Raw genomic sequence first — 15,830 nt, 5'->3', positions numbered from 1 at the left:
CATCCTTAAACCTGCTTTTGGCAACACATTTTTTAGCATGCATCATAACAAGCTTGTCCATATTATAGTTTCTTCCAAGCATAGAACTCATTTGAGAAAAACTATCAAAATATTCAAGCTATGTAGCAAATGATACCTCTCAAAATTCTAAAGGTCACATTGTAGATTTTTAATGAGCTTCTAAGCCTAAAGCAAATGGCATATAATAAACAGTGGATATGGAGTATTCACAGTTTAATAAGGAACCTCAGATGCCCATGGTCTTGGTACTATGTGGCCACTGTATTGCCAGAAATTCATTATACATTTGGCACAGGATGGCACATTGGCAAGGCTGGCAGTGAGCATTTGTTTCAACTCCTTTGCTAATACTCCTCAGCCCTGTTATTCCTAGTTGGTCATGCACAGTCATTTCTATTGTAAAACTTTGGTTTTCTGCAAACAGCTGAGTTTTGGTCCTGCTGTATAACTAAAACAATCTGGGCTACAAACGCTCTTCTTAGACATGCTTTCAAAGCTGTTTCCTGCACTGAGGTACTAAATTTTTATGTCTTCTCTTCAGAGAAGGAGATCTCTAGTAACTCAGAAGCAAATCTGTATATCCAGAAGCCTTCATTAAAATTAACACTGGAAGTGTGAATTTTTTTATGCTGGCAGGAAATTCTTGGTATCCATGAGGTTTCATTGGGCTGAAACTGTGCCTGCACAGGGGTCGGAATTCAGCCACAATGGCACTTGGTAGTGGAAATCAATTTCTCTCACCTCTGAGCTGCTTCATCTCTATACTACATTCTGTCTTGGTTGCATTAAAAAATTTCTGGAAGCATTTTCTCCATCAACAAGATATTTGAGATGGCAAAATTCAGTTTCATGTTGAAGCACATTCTAAACTGCAAGGCTGTGGGGTCTATTGACTAGGAAATTCTGCAGCCTGTGAATAAGAAAAACCAAAAAGCACAATTTTGCTGTTTTGTTAGTTTATAAATTAAATTCAACATTCCTCAGAAAAATAAAAGGCAACACATGTGACCAAAATGCAGTAGTCAAATATAACACAGAAAGTGGGACAAGAAGATATAACATGCCAGTTTTCACTGGCGTTGCATTCTTAATTTTGATTTCTCTCACATCTTTGAAGAACAGCCCATTAACTGTTAAAATTTTCATTACTCTAAACACTTCCCAAAAGCTTGCTGTCAGGCATCTGCATGCCTTTTAGGTGAAAGTGCATCCATCGGAGTGCACCCGTGAGAACACAGACTGAAAGGCAGTTCTTTCCATCAAGTTTAGTGAGATACCACAGGAAGCTACTTAACCTGTCTGACTGTATAATATCAATTAAAATAATTAAAGGATCACTGCTCCATTGCACTAGAGACTTTAGATTGATATGCACAAGTGCACACTTAGCAGCAAGGTTCAGGATACCACCATATCAAATATTGTTTAGATTTACTTCCATTCATTTTTTCATTGGCCTTTTTTTGCCAATATAAAGGTCGCTACCTGATCACAATTAACCACGGCTTGTTTAGCTAATTACTCATGATTATGCTATTGCTAGGGAAATTTAAATATTATAGGGATTTTTCTGTCTCAGAAATTTCTTTCTAAAACACCTCCTCTAATCAAACTGCAATTATGTTACTCCCCACTAAAACCATGAGCATGTTGACCCAGCTAGTCATGTTCTGGCAAACACAAAGAGAAAAAATACATAGTAACAGTGACTATTCCATAGAAACAACAGGAGCAAAAGGAAATCCACAGAAACATTTCAAATGCCAGCATTTGGTCATTTCACCGCCATGGGTTTTATTACTTCAGCAAAAGAGATTCTAGAAGAAAAAGAAAAATAAAAACAAGAAACAGTTCAGTTCTGACTGAAAGAATAAATATATTGTTTGTATTAAAATGTTTAAAACTATTAATTTTTTTAGAAAGCTTAACACTACAAAGCTTAACACTGATAACAGATTGGGAAACTGGCCAGGGATGGGTTGTCTGAAAGAAATAAAGAGGCACAGAGCTCATTATTGGCTCCCAGTTGAGACTACAGAACAGCAGCAAATACTTCAAGGTAATTAACTGCCTAGAAATTATCTTCAGGGAATTCCACAGTAATGCCAACATATGGGGGAATACACTTATAAAAGCTAAGTTTCCCTTCCACTCTTCTTCCAATAAATTCATATCAAGATACAGGACTCACTGGAGCAAAGTCATGCCGTGAAAAGCACCCTACAGTTGCAAAAGGCTACTCTTGTTTCTGGGCTCCTGTGCTGATTTTGCTACCTCGTTTCTTACCCTACCTCATCTGTTAGTTATCTTTTCTGTTTTCATGTTCCCCAATCAGCTCCCATCTCTTCCTTCTTCCTTTACAATTACATGCTTTTAACCATAACCTGGCATTTCCTTATGTTGTCCCCAACCTCTTCCATATGCTAATCTTAGCTTTACTCCCCAATCCCCAAGGAGTCACAAGAAACTCTTTATATTGTGGATAAAGAGTCTCCAGTCAGCATAGTGGAAAAGTCAAAGGAAACCTGAAGACTAAATTATCTGCAAATGCTAATAATAGCCCTGACAACCCTGCACAACATTCGTAAACCACAATTATATTTCAACAGTAAAAATTTGGCCAAGATATCCCCAATTGCAAAAGTTGTAATCTGCATGAAGTATCAAATAAATTTCACTATCAGCTATGACTTATGTTGCCCTTATAAGTGGAAGCAGCTGGAAAGAAATGTGTTTAATTACTATATTGCTTTCTCAGTCAATGTAATTCCAAGATCTTTTATCAAGCTTAATACTTGCTGAGTAGCTTGCAGACACTCAAATAACCACTTTCTCTTAAACATTCCTCTTGTCTTGTGTGGTCCACTGTATTCAATTTCTGTACTCCCTTACAACGTGCTATTATCTTATGCAGTGCTTCTTAAGGAGCCTATACATCTTCTTTTAATAAAATACAAATTTTCTGCTGTTATTTGTAGTATTCAGCATATAATATTCAGCATATTATGGCTGAATAAAGCTCCTAGCTCCTGTCCATTCCAGATATAATCATTTTAAGTACTGCACTAGTTGCATTACATTTCTTAACTCTGCTTTTAATTTTCATTAAAAATAGTAAAAGAATAATTCTGTCTTGCAAGTTTTCTATAGTCAAATTGCCAGTGTCTATAAAATTTCCTATCTGTCAGTATAGTAGCATTATATGCCTCTTAAAGATAAGCTGAAGCTAAGCTGTAGTGGACTGATTTGAAAAGCATATATTTTTTTTATTTATTCTAGTACATATCTCTTGATTAGAGACTACCCAAGATAGAGGCTGGACTTGTTTCATGTATCCCCAGAAAATACAAGATGCAAGCTTCCATACAGTCTCACTGTAAAAATTAACCTTTTTCAAGCACCAAAACTAAAATTCAAACATCAAAACAATATCAAAATTAAGTACTTTCATTTTTATAAACATTTCAGCATGTGCCCATAAGAACACATTCAAGAGAGGTTATATTAAGGGGGTTGTCCTTTTTCTTTTTACACAGCAGTCATAAGACCATTCAGAATTTCTCTGTTTCTGTTATATATTTTTTGTCACACTCTTGCATCAAAAGAGTGTGACAAAAAATATAGTAACAGAGACAGAGAAATTCTGAATGGTTTTATCACTAAAGAGAGGAAACTGACAGAAACACCAAAGTCTGACACTTTGGTTTAAAACTTAGATTTCATTCTCAAAGGAATATTAAGTTTGCCAATGATACTAAGCTCAGAGCAGTTATTGACTTCCTCAAAGGCAGAGTGGCCCCACAGAGAGACCCAAAGAAAACAGAGATGGGCAATCAGCAGCTGTACGAAGGGCAGCAAGGGAAAGTGCTGGGTTCTGCACCTGAAACAGGGAAACCCCGGGTGTGTGCACAGACTGGGAATGAGATGCTGGAGAGCAGTGCTGTGGAAAGGAACTTGGCGGTTCTGGTCAGTGGCAAGTTGAACACAAATCAGCAGTGCCCTGGCAGCCAGGAGGGCCAACCCTGTCCTGGGGGGCATCAGGCACAGCATCACAGCCCGGCAAGGGAGGGGATTGTCCTGCTCTGCTCTGCACTGGGGCAGCCTCACCTCGAGTGCTGGGGGCAGGTTTGGGTGCCACAATATAAAAAGGACTTTAAGCTCTTAGAGAGCAACAGAAATGGTGAAGAGTATTGAGGGCAAGCTGCATAAAGGGCAGCTGAGGCCACTTGATCTGTTCAGGTTGGAGAAGAGGAGACTGCAGGAAGACCTCAGTCAGGAGGAGAGGAGGGGCAGGCACTGATCCCTTCTCTGTGGTGACCAGTGACAGGACCTGAGGGAATAGCCTGAAGTTGTGTCAGGAGAGATTTAGGCTGGATATTAGGAAAAGCTTCTTCACCCAGAGGGTGGTTGGGCACTGGAACAGGCTCCCCAAGGAAATGTTCACAGCATCAAGCAGGACAGAGTTCAAGAAGTGTTTGGACAATGCTCTTAAGACATGGTGTGGCTCTTGAGATGTTCTGTGTAGGGCCAGGGGTTGGACTTCAATGACCCTTGTAGAACTCTTCCAACTCAGGATACTAAACAAAATGCAAATAACATGCATAATATGCAAAATAACAACCCAAAGGTTTTTAAAAACCAGTAGTTTTAAAATGAAACATTTTAAGCCAGTATCTTCAGTGCAAACAAGTTTTGATTTTTTTCTCTCCAGAAAGTGTACTCAAATGTATGTGTGATTTTTCTGACTTCTTTTGTTTTGTTTTCATTTTTCGCTCAGGAGAGTGTCTATAAAAATTATGTCAATAACTTTTATTATGCCAAAGAAGCAATATGCAATGTTAAGACACTTCTGCACTAATTATCTAGTTTATTTTTTACAAATCTTTTTAACTCTTTTTTATTCAGAACTTTTACAAAAAATTGCAAAAAATAGGAGTCATGAGCCATGCTCTTAAATCACCTCAAAAAATTCTTTTATGAGCAGAGATATACTTGGAACTCAAATCCCAAGATTTTATTCTACTATTGAAGTTTTCCATTATGACTAGCTATAGCAGCAAAATCAATTTGAAGAGCTCAGGAAACCAGAATATGGAGCATTTAAGACATATTTTTGCATACAAAATTACAGTTGAACCAGTTAAAGAAATCAAGGTTATTTAAAACAAGTCAAAACTTTATGACTTGATTGCAGTAAGTTTATCTGCTTGCTGCGAGATTTTTCCTTCTTTTTTCAAAACCTACCTGCTACAAAGTTACACTCATGAAACCATTACAGGGTACCTATGGAAGCGCAAAATCTCTGAAAGATGAGGGAAAGCTTGTCACCTAAATAAAAAACCAAAACAGAGCACATTTTCTATAGGATGTCCATCTGCTCGCCATATTCCTGAAACTAAATGGACTGCTTCACAGAATGCATGTGGCAATGAACTGAACCTGCCTGTCCCCAGAATCTTCCCTAGCTTGGTATGCCTGATCTCAGTGACAGCTGTTCTCTTGCTTGGGACCTCCTGCACCTTCTCTATAATTAATGACATTAACTCTGACACCACAGTGTTTCTATACGTGGCCAGCCAAATAGACTTCACAGAGCTACCATGATACACCTGCAATCTGTTGGGTGTTTTTTTTCCATTTGCCAGCAAAATCGATTTCAGACTTCTACAATAAGCCCTAGAACATTTCCTACAATATTAGAAAGTATCTCATATGGTGTTCTGTATGAACATTTGGTGTTCCAAAGCTAACTATGGAAAGAGAAAACAATTGCACTGTCAGTGCCATTATTCAGGGCGCTTGCATCAATGTTGGATTTAAAATAACCCCTTTGTTATAAAATAACCAGTGTTAGCATGATTTGAAATCTAACTAATACAGCCAAACCCTACTATAGACTGCAAGAAACATTGTGCTACATATACACTACTTGAAACATTTAAGAACAAGGCTGTTAGTGATGTTTATCCCTAGCACAACTCATTAAGATCTCATGGAGAGTAATTTGAAGGATCCTGATAGTATTTATTGTATTGATTTACATACTGTTCAGGATCCACTCAGAATGTAACATGCTACATGAAGCTACTTGATCTTACTCATCAAGTTTAAAGCAGGGAGTGGCCATATACTGATGCCCAATCTGAGAAAAAAATAACTTTATCGAAAGCTAGCATAGCATGAAAATATACCTCTTCTTAGCACAAGCTTCTGAAAAATAAGTAAGGATGGCTATGGTGGCTTTCAGGATATTTAAATAAGATTCTTCAAAAGCATACAGGTGGAAGATTATCTTAATATTGTTATTGTTGTAGTTATCATTATTATTATTACTCTATTATTCCTGCATTGTTATGCACACAATTTTATAAGAATTGTGACAGCTCTTTCACATACACTTATTCATTCACAGTTTAAGATACAGAAGATCCCTCTCTTGTACAGTGATGCTCACACCATTTTTCACATTCTGAAAAATTACATTCACTAATTTTTATACTATATCAGTTATTTTTAGCACAGATATTATTTTTGTTGAAAGAAATAATAAGCTTTTTTCCCCTCAAGTTAAAAAAATGAAAAAAAAAGTTTAAATCATTATAGAAACAAATAGAAAACTCATACTGCTTCTTTACGATTTACCATTGAAATAATTTTGAGGTCTTGGGTTTCTTTTGTCTCTGGACAAATGTTCCAGCTATGGCAAAGACAAAAGACACTTGTTGTCTGTCCTATGTACCTTAATCCACTAACAAAAGTTGGTGTGATCCATAGCTAAGATCCACAGGGCTCTTCCCCCAACACAGAAGTTAAATGCTGCAGTGGTCTTGTTGAGCACTATCTTTAAAGCCATAAATTAAAGGAAACATATAAAGGTAAAAATAATCATGTTCAGTGTTTTACTTCTTTAGAGGATGAATCCTCATGAAAATTTTCAGTAGCTAAATATTTCACACATTTAATACTGCATAGCCTTAGATTTGGCCAACTCATTTTTATTGAGAGTCTTGCTTGAGCCTCAGAGGTCATGATTTCTTGCCTTGTAGCACCGCTTATCTCTAACTCAACAAATTTCATCAGACACAGAGGATGAACTTTTCAGCCTCCTCAATAAGCCAATACCTGTTCTTTCCTGCTTAGAGGCTGAATCAGATCCATAAATAAATACAGAAATAAGCCTCACTTTCCACAGACAATTGCCTAAGTCACTTAACAATTGTTTCCACGTGGATACCAAGCATCCATTGTGAAAAATAAAGGAAAAAGGCTATTCAAAGGAGCATCATACACCAAGGATTTTAGAAACTTATATTAAATATATTTATAAATGTGTATATATTGAATTGTATAAAATAATGCACCCTATGTGTGGATTGTATCAGTTACATTTTATTGCATATCATGTAGTAGAAGCTGCTTGTTCCCCAGGAACAAACTATGGCTAGTGTTAGAGAAGTTCCAGGTAGAGCTAATTTTTGATTATAAAAAGGCTTTTCTGAGCTGTTTGGTTCCCCACTGTTTGAGAGGCAAGGCAAACCTTTGCAAACCACTGTTAAGAGTAAGCCAAAATGTTTAAAAGGCAGTAGGAAAGGAAAGCAAGGTTCTGAGAAGCTGATGTATCATCTAGGGTTTGTCAGAAAATAAAATAAACACCCACTATTGAGCCCAGCATTAGCCAGAATGAAGTGTGCCAGTGGAAGCTGACATCTGAATGGCTGGCAAGCATAACTCCCTTGAGTGTGAAAGCAGATGCTATCTTCTGTGTCAGACCTAGCTGAAAGCAAGAGAAAATGCATAAATTTTTATCAATTAGTAGAATAAAGAATAAAAATAATAATTTTAAAAGGCAGAGTTTCTGCATGCCTCCAGAATAAACAACAGAACAGGATAACACACAGGAAATGGAAGAGAAAGATATTCATGAGAGTCTGCAGACCTCATGTCTGAGCAGATTGGGTATTTTGAAAAGTTCACTGAGCGATCATTTTTCTAGCTTACAGTCTTTCTCTTTTACTGACTGAAATGCAGCACGTAGTCACTGTTCCCCAGACACACAATGAGACTTTGTACATATGAAGAGCAGCTTGACAATGAAATAAAAACAGAACTGATGGCATGGGAAGCACAACCATACTGCTTTTCTAGGTAAGGTTAACATGAACCATAACAAACACCTAATATGCTTTAAGATGTCTGCTACATGCATGAACTTTTAACTGTTACCTGCAACTTCCTTTATTAATTCTCAGTGGGGAAAAGGCTTCTTTTTCTGGTTTACTCTGCTGACACCTAGTGAGCCTCAGTGACAACAGTTTCAGAAAAAGAGAGGTGGTATCAGAGCAGCTGTTCTTTTCATTCCAGTCGCAGTAAAATGTTTTATATGGCCATGTCTGTGATTCAGCAGAATGCTGAATCATATATCAACTCAGAGAACACTGTAGTACTAATGAGAGGAAAATGTAGAAAGATGGTAAGGAGGAGAAAGGGAAAAGAAGCATAAAGAAAAGAAGTGATAGACGAAGTCTTTCCCTAATAGAATTAACACCTTTAACAAGGGTGAATAAAATTTGCCACTAGTTGTGACTTTCATCTTTTGCATTCTGTGTTTCACATAATTTACTGGGATATCTCAGTGTCTGTAACTTCAAGTTAATGACTACTTTGTTGTTTGGTTTTAATATAAAACATAAACTACAAGCAACTCGTTATTATTGTCTTAAAGTTAATTGCAGTATAATCCTACCATTACAATAGCATAAACATGTTATTTTATGCTTGGATTTGTTTGGGAGAGTAGCAATTTCACATGAGATTCTCAGCTTCATTAAAGTGGCTTAATATTGCCTGGGAAACAGGCATCAGTTAGATGAGATGGCATTTTTTGATGCCAAAGAATTCTGCAACTTACAATGAACACAAAAGCAATTTAAAAATAAAAATCTAACTTCCTCTTTTCAAAAGAAATTGGAAAAATGAATGTAAGTGCTGGCCTCTGATAACAAAGATTAATAAGATCACATTTTACTTCCCTGAAAAACGGCTCCAAGAGGTCACAGTCATTACTCCTGCATAAAAAATGTGGGAACACATACTGCCACCAACTGTCATTATGTTGGTCTCTTGAGACCTGCTGGTTAGGAATTTTTAGGTTTCCGTAAGAGAATTTCCTATCTGTCTTTCTGAAATTCTTTATCTATTTAAGACCTTACAAAATACACAGGTACTTGGATGCTTAAAAACACCTAAACAGAGAGATTTAGGCTTCTCCAAGCTTGCAGTGCTACAAATTTAGGGTAACTAGACTTCACTTCAGCAAAATAAAAGCCACTAAAACAAACACTGTGTGGTTCTTTGCATCATAAACACAACCAAGAAACTGAAGATTGCATAAGCTGAAAATTACCACAAAACAAGAGAGAATATAGAATTCTTTTTGTGAAAGAAATTAGTTAGTGCCTGCTTGACGTTGTTTTTCTTACAATGCGGCTCATGACAGCAACTGGGCTTCTCCTCTCAGACACTGCTCAAGCTCTTCACTGTGGTACCAAAAGTCACTGCAGCTTTCCTTCCTCTTCAACCTGTTTTCTTGGTTTACACCCTTCAGCCAGTCAGAACTTAATCCTGCATTTAAATGGGAAGATCGATCACTTTTTTCTTTCTCCACAGCATAATAATCAAAATTAATATTTCCAGATAGACCAGAGGATAAGTCACTTGAGAAGATATCCTGGGAAATGCTCTGGGATTATCATTTTAACTCACATTCTAGGTGCTGAATCTCTTGAGACTAAAAGCTGATTACGTCCAAAATACTTATATGTCTATAATTTTTTTATTTTATGCATGTAAGATTGCAAGTTATCAGGGGAAGATAAAATTGTTCAGATGAAACATGAGGGTTTTATATATTTTTGCCTTGCAACTTTATTGGAAGTAGTGTAATTAAGCATTCAGACACAAACCTTAATCAAAACCTCAGTCTTTAAACAGTTTTCTGATAACTGCAATTAGCTGTCTATAAGTGTAACAGGCATTTTATTATATAAATACATGTGAGTGTGATTAACTGAACTTTTTGATATATAGGACAGAGACTGCCACTTGATATATTTTAATTCTAAGAGAAATTTTAGACTCAAAGTACTGCACAACTTAAAAAATTTTAAGTGTTTTTTTCTGCTGCTAAAGTTCAAATGAATTCTCTGTCATCAAAAAGTAAATTAAAATTTTCACCTTGTAAAAAGAAAATTCTTATTACTAAAAGCATGCTTTTACACTATACTCATTTATTATTTTTCATAATTTATTTGGCCTCTGATGCTAAAGATTATTGTTTTTAGTTAATAAGAAAGTGAATAATTTACTAGGTCTTTTACAATTACCTGTACTAGGTCTTTTACAATTACCGGTAGTAATTGTAATTGATACATCCAAAATTATTACTTCTACAATTATAATTTACAATAATAATTACGGAGTTTAAATAATAATCAAGGAAATAAATATTCCCTCTAGAAAAAAAAAAGTGAGAAGAAAAACAAATCAGACAAGATCATTTTACCCAACAAGTTCAGGAGCACAGCTGCTTTTCTTTCTAAAGCATTCACTGCTTAGCCTTAACCTTGTTTAGATGAATGACAGAAACTTCTTTGTTCTCTTTTCAATTGTCTTGATCCCTCCTCAGATCTCTCTTATCTCCACTTAATGCAGGGAACAATTTCTTCTTGAGAAAAAGCAGGAAGGGTTTTTATCGTCTGTCTCATTGCCATAGCTTGGCTTGTGAATTCATCAGGTACAAGATACAGTAGCTGCAACAAAGCTCTAAGCTGCTAAAAGTAAAGACATTTGTAGTGTTTTGATGGTTTTTAACTGTCAGATCCTTTTACAAATACCAACAATACAATCCATACCTGATTTCCATATATCCAATGCACTGATACAAGAAAAAAGGACAGAACCTGATGCGACTTCACTTGCTGACAGCATCCAAATTCCAGACAGGTCCAATTCCTGAACACAGACTGTCAAGTACTGCTGCTCTCAGTAGTCATAGGCAATGTGAAACTAACACACAATCAAGCCATTAGGACAATTTTGAATGGTAACAGAATTCTCAAAGCTTTGGTACAGTAATCGGAACCACAGTGTACTCCTGAAATTTTCCTATTTAGTGTGAGAAAAACACAATATACATTATACACATATAACTTCCCACACCTGCATAACATATTGCAAGTCTCACGATCTGTCTTGTAGTTCAATACCCAGGTTGCATTATAAACAAATTTCATATCAAATTTAATTTTATATCAAAGGAAGTGATTTAAAAAATTACCAGTCTTCATTACAATGCAGCCAACCAACAGCACATAAACCAGACTACTGAGGCATGCACACCACCTCTTTATAGACACTTTATACATGCAAAAAACACACTTTTTTTAAATTCACTTGAATAAATGCTTCTGGTAAAAGCACAAGAGTACAAAACTGGGAATAGGGAAACCAGTTGTCCTATTGTACTTATAATACCTGCTCCTATAACATATGCAGTGTTAAGAACCAGACATATGCCAACTCATGTGAAAGAAATCTGCCATAATATTGACAGCAATACAGGGTATACTCCAATTAAAGGTCACTTGTATAATAAAGAGACTGGTGCGTCCCTCCCACAAGGTAAGCCTGAGAGAGTAGGTAAGCCTGGAAAAGAGAATGCTCAAGGGGAATCTTACGAAAATATGTAAGTACATGAAGGGACGATGTAAAGAGCACAGAGCCAAGGCATCCAGTGACAGAACAAGAAGCAAAGAGCACAAACTGAAACACAGGCGGTACTGCATGAAGATCAGGAAACACTTATTTTCACAATGAGGGTGACTGAGCACTGGTGGAGGTCATCCAGAGCAGCTGTGGAGTTTCCACCCTTTGAGAAATTAAAAATCTACCTGGACAAAATCCTAGGCAGCCTGCTCTAGGAGACCCTACTTGAGCAGGGGATTGATTGGACAAGATGATGTCCAGAGCTTCCTGCCAACCTCAACAATTCTGTGATACCACAACATCCCTTACAAGTAATAAACCAACAGAGCATTTTCCTTAAAATTATTTTAATAAGTAGACTATTGAAATAAGTAGACTAAGTGAAATATTGAAGTGATTCTGATCCATCCCAACTTTCACACATGGTTCTCCCACTTCTCTTTTGCCCCAGATTTTTCCTTCTTTTCAAAGTCAAGGAATTATTTGACACAGTGCAAAAGAATTTCCTATTCATGAAGTAATATTCTGAGATCTCTATAGAAAACTTTGTTCACCAAACACATGGGTTGGATATTTACAGAGCCTGGCTTCCCATCTGACCAATTTAGTAAAATGGAGACCGGAAACTACTGCTCATCCAGTGAATACAGCTAGCTCCAGTAGCATTATTATTGCCTCTTTAAAAGGATAAAGCAAGAAGAGGTTCACTGAAATCTGCCTAAAAACAAAGCCCAACTCAGTATTAAATTTCTCACTTAGTATGTTGGGCTCAAGTAGAACTTTTATTGTGCTGACATGACACAGTCTAATGCTAATGCAAATTGACCAAATTGTTGTGATCCAAAGATCACCAATCAGCATGTGTCTTCATAAGGATTTCACTAGCATTATGATCTGACATACCTCCTCCCATTGTGAAATGTCTTCTGTTTTGCACAGATCATGCATTTCTTATTTGGTTTCTCCTTTTATCCAAGTAACAAGCTCTTTGTTTCACAAACGTAACTCACCTGAAACAAGTTACTTTGAAAAAATAAAGAACAGCTTTATTTGAGAAGTAAGGATTACTACGTAGAAGTTAGAGACCAAAATGCAAAAAGGAAATAGTACTACAAGCATTTTTGAGCTTTACTACACCACAATGCAGTGTCAAGAAAAATGCAAAGCAACTTATTTCATGTGTAAAATTAAGTAAGTAAACATTTTGTCTTGGAAGGCACAGTCATTTGAGCTTTGTCTGCAATTGCCGCCTTCTGATGCAAGGCGAGGTGACCTGGTTCTGAGGAAACGGCACGGCGACCCACTGCCCAGGGTCACTCGGGCCAAGAACACACACAGACACCAGTATGGTGGACGGTTCAAGACCTTTATTGTCCCGTTTCGTCGGGTTTTATACCGGGAAAGTTTTTTCCCTACGTCAGGGGGCTTTACTTTACTGTAATTGGTTAGTAAGGAGTAGAAAGTTACTAATGTTAGGGGGGACTACATTCTTGGGTGATCCTTTATCACTAGGAGTTAGGGGGAGAGGAGCTCTACTGCTTTCCGTAACATCGCGAGACTTTCCGAACGCCTGACCCTATTCTACTACATCTCCCCCCCCTTTTTTACAAATGAACAAAGTAGTCATATACATGGGTACTGAGCTGAGGCATGGGGTTGTCAACAGAGAAAGGGGTTTGGTGAACCTGGGTAGAAAATCTTGTGACTGGCAGTGTTCTCTGGTCGAATTCACAGCAGTGAATTGCTGGCCTATGAACAGGATGTTGGCCTGCTCTAGGCGGGTCTGAATGAATGAGATCAGCTTGTTCAGCAGGCATGGTCCGAAGGTGACAGCTAAAAGCAGCATTGCCAACGGACCTGTTAGGGTAGAAAGTAGGGTGGTTAGCCATGTTGATCGATTGAACCAGGACTCGAACCAGTCCTGTTGGGCTTCCCTGTCTTTCTGTCTCTGAGCCAGTCTGTTTCGGAGTTCTGCCACGGAGTCTCTCACGACTCCCATGTGATCTGCATAGAAGCAGCACTCCTCCTTCAAGGCGGCACACAGGCCCCCTTGCTGCATGAACAAGAGGTCTAGTTCTCGCCTGTTCTGCAAGACCACTTCTGAGAGTGAGGAGACTGACTTCTCTAAAAAGGAGATGGATTTCTCGATCCTCTGCGGGTCCTCGTCAATTGTTGTCCGCAGCTGTGACAGTCCTTGGTGCTGGGTCGCCAAGGCTGAGACTCCTGCGGCCGTTCCTGCTGCTCCTGGGCCCAGCAGCATTGCGACAGCTACACCTGTTGCTATTTCTCTTTTGTGGAGCCGGCTGGGCTCCCCGAAATGGCGATACACCTCTTCATCTGCGCGGCACAGGGCCCTAGGAACAATCAGAACTTGGACACAACAGTCGTTAGAGTCATTGAATTTGGCAAGGAACACACAGGGACTCACTCCAGATTGCTGGCAAACCCACATCCCAGACACGGATGGGACTACCCACTTACTGTTTTTCCCGTTGGGCTTGACAACTTTGGTGCAGATGTTGCTTTTCCGCCTAGCTAGGGTTGCATTGCCAGAGCATCTGCCCTGGCCTGTGACTTGACTCAGGGTGATTCCTTTGCGGGGGGTGTCCCATCTACATTGGTTGGGTGCGTCTGCTGTGGGGTAACTGAAGGGAGTGTTTAAAGCGACTCCTTTGTAAAAGGGAGATTCGACATTGTAACAGAGCCAGCAGGATTCAGTTAGGTTAGGATTAGATTCGTTCAGGGATAGGAAGGTAGCTTCTAACATACGAAGGATTGGATCTAAATCTGACTTGGCTAAATGGTCTACCCGAAAGGACATGTGTATGGAGTGTGGGGAATTGGGGTCTACCTTTGGCTGTCCTGGAAACAGGTCGGTGATGCGGAGCATGACGGATGGGATGTTCGGTGTGGTGATTTCTCTGAGCACCTTGTCACTACTAAGGTCTTGCATGACCCACCTGAATGGCCGATGGGGGTAGTGGTCTGGGCTGACTTGCCCTCTGGCAACAAGCCCCAACAGCAAAATCACACAGAAACACCATTGATGCTTGGGTCTCACCCGTGCGGGTCTCTTGGGTGCTGCCTGACGGCTTGGTGGTCGGTCACTTTCGTCTGGAACCGGGATGTACGCGTCACGAGGACATCCCATGAGCAGGTCCTGTAAACAGAAACTCGCAACTCTCGTCAGTCTCATTCTGCTCGCTATGGAGGTCCGGCTTAATTGGCTTAAGTGGACACCACCTGATTTGCCGTCCCTTTTGACAGCTGCGTACCCCCTCCCCGTGAGCATCGGCCTCCGGCCCCGTTCCCATTCGCCTAGCCCGTTTCTAATTACCACCTGTGGGCCCTCCGCTCCTGTTTCTGCTCCCAGGCCTTCTGATCCTCCCTTTTTCATCTGCTCCAGTTGCTCCAGCTGCCTCTGGCCCTGCTGGTACAGCTCCTCAGCCCTCAATGCCAGCTCCTCTACATTCTGCTCCGTCTGTTTCACAATGCCCTGCCGGGCTCTCATCAGCTCCTCCTGGACCTCCGTGTCCTTCTCTCGCTCTATTTCCATCATCTTGTTCAGGCGCTTCTCTTCTTCCGTCAGTTTCTCGAGGATCGTCTGCTTCTCCAGGGCTTGCTTGTCCCAGATCATGTCAGACTTGGCACTGAGGAACAGCGCGTTCAGTTCCCGCACATCTTCTTCCTCTTCCGGCTTCATCCTTGTCGCTCGCTGCGGCAGCTTCTGCTTCCCCTGCTGCAGCTCCTCATCCACGTCTCTCCCGGGGTCCCTCTCATCCTCCAGCTCTGCCTTTGCTTCTTCCAGCATTAGGGCTGCTGCTGATGTTGACACTCCTGGTCCCTTTTTTGTGTGAAGCGTTAAAGCCACCAACTGAGTGCTTTTCCACGCCCGGGACTGCCCTCCCACTCCGTTCACTGGAGGGACTTCTGTGAATTGCCAATGCCCGGGCCAATGTGCTTGGGGAAAAATCGTGCAGTCTGATCCCGTGTCTGCCCAGAACTGAAACCCTATGGCGTGGGGATGCTGACTGCCGTAAAGGCGG

The sequence above is a fragment of the Melospiza georgiana genome, chromosome 1 (assembly GCF_028018845.1).
Source record: "Melospiza georgiana isolate bMelGeo1 chromosome 1, bMelGeo1.pri, whole genome shotgun sequence".
Classification (NCBI taxonomy): Eukaryota; Metazoa; Chordata; class Aves; order Passeriformes; family Passerellidae; genus Melospiza; species Melospiza georgiana.
Note: the sequence above shows the minus strand (reverse complement) of the source record.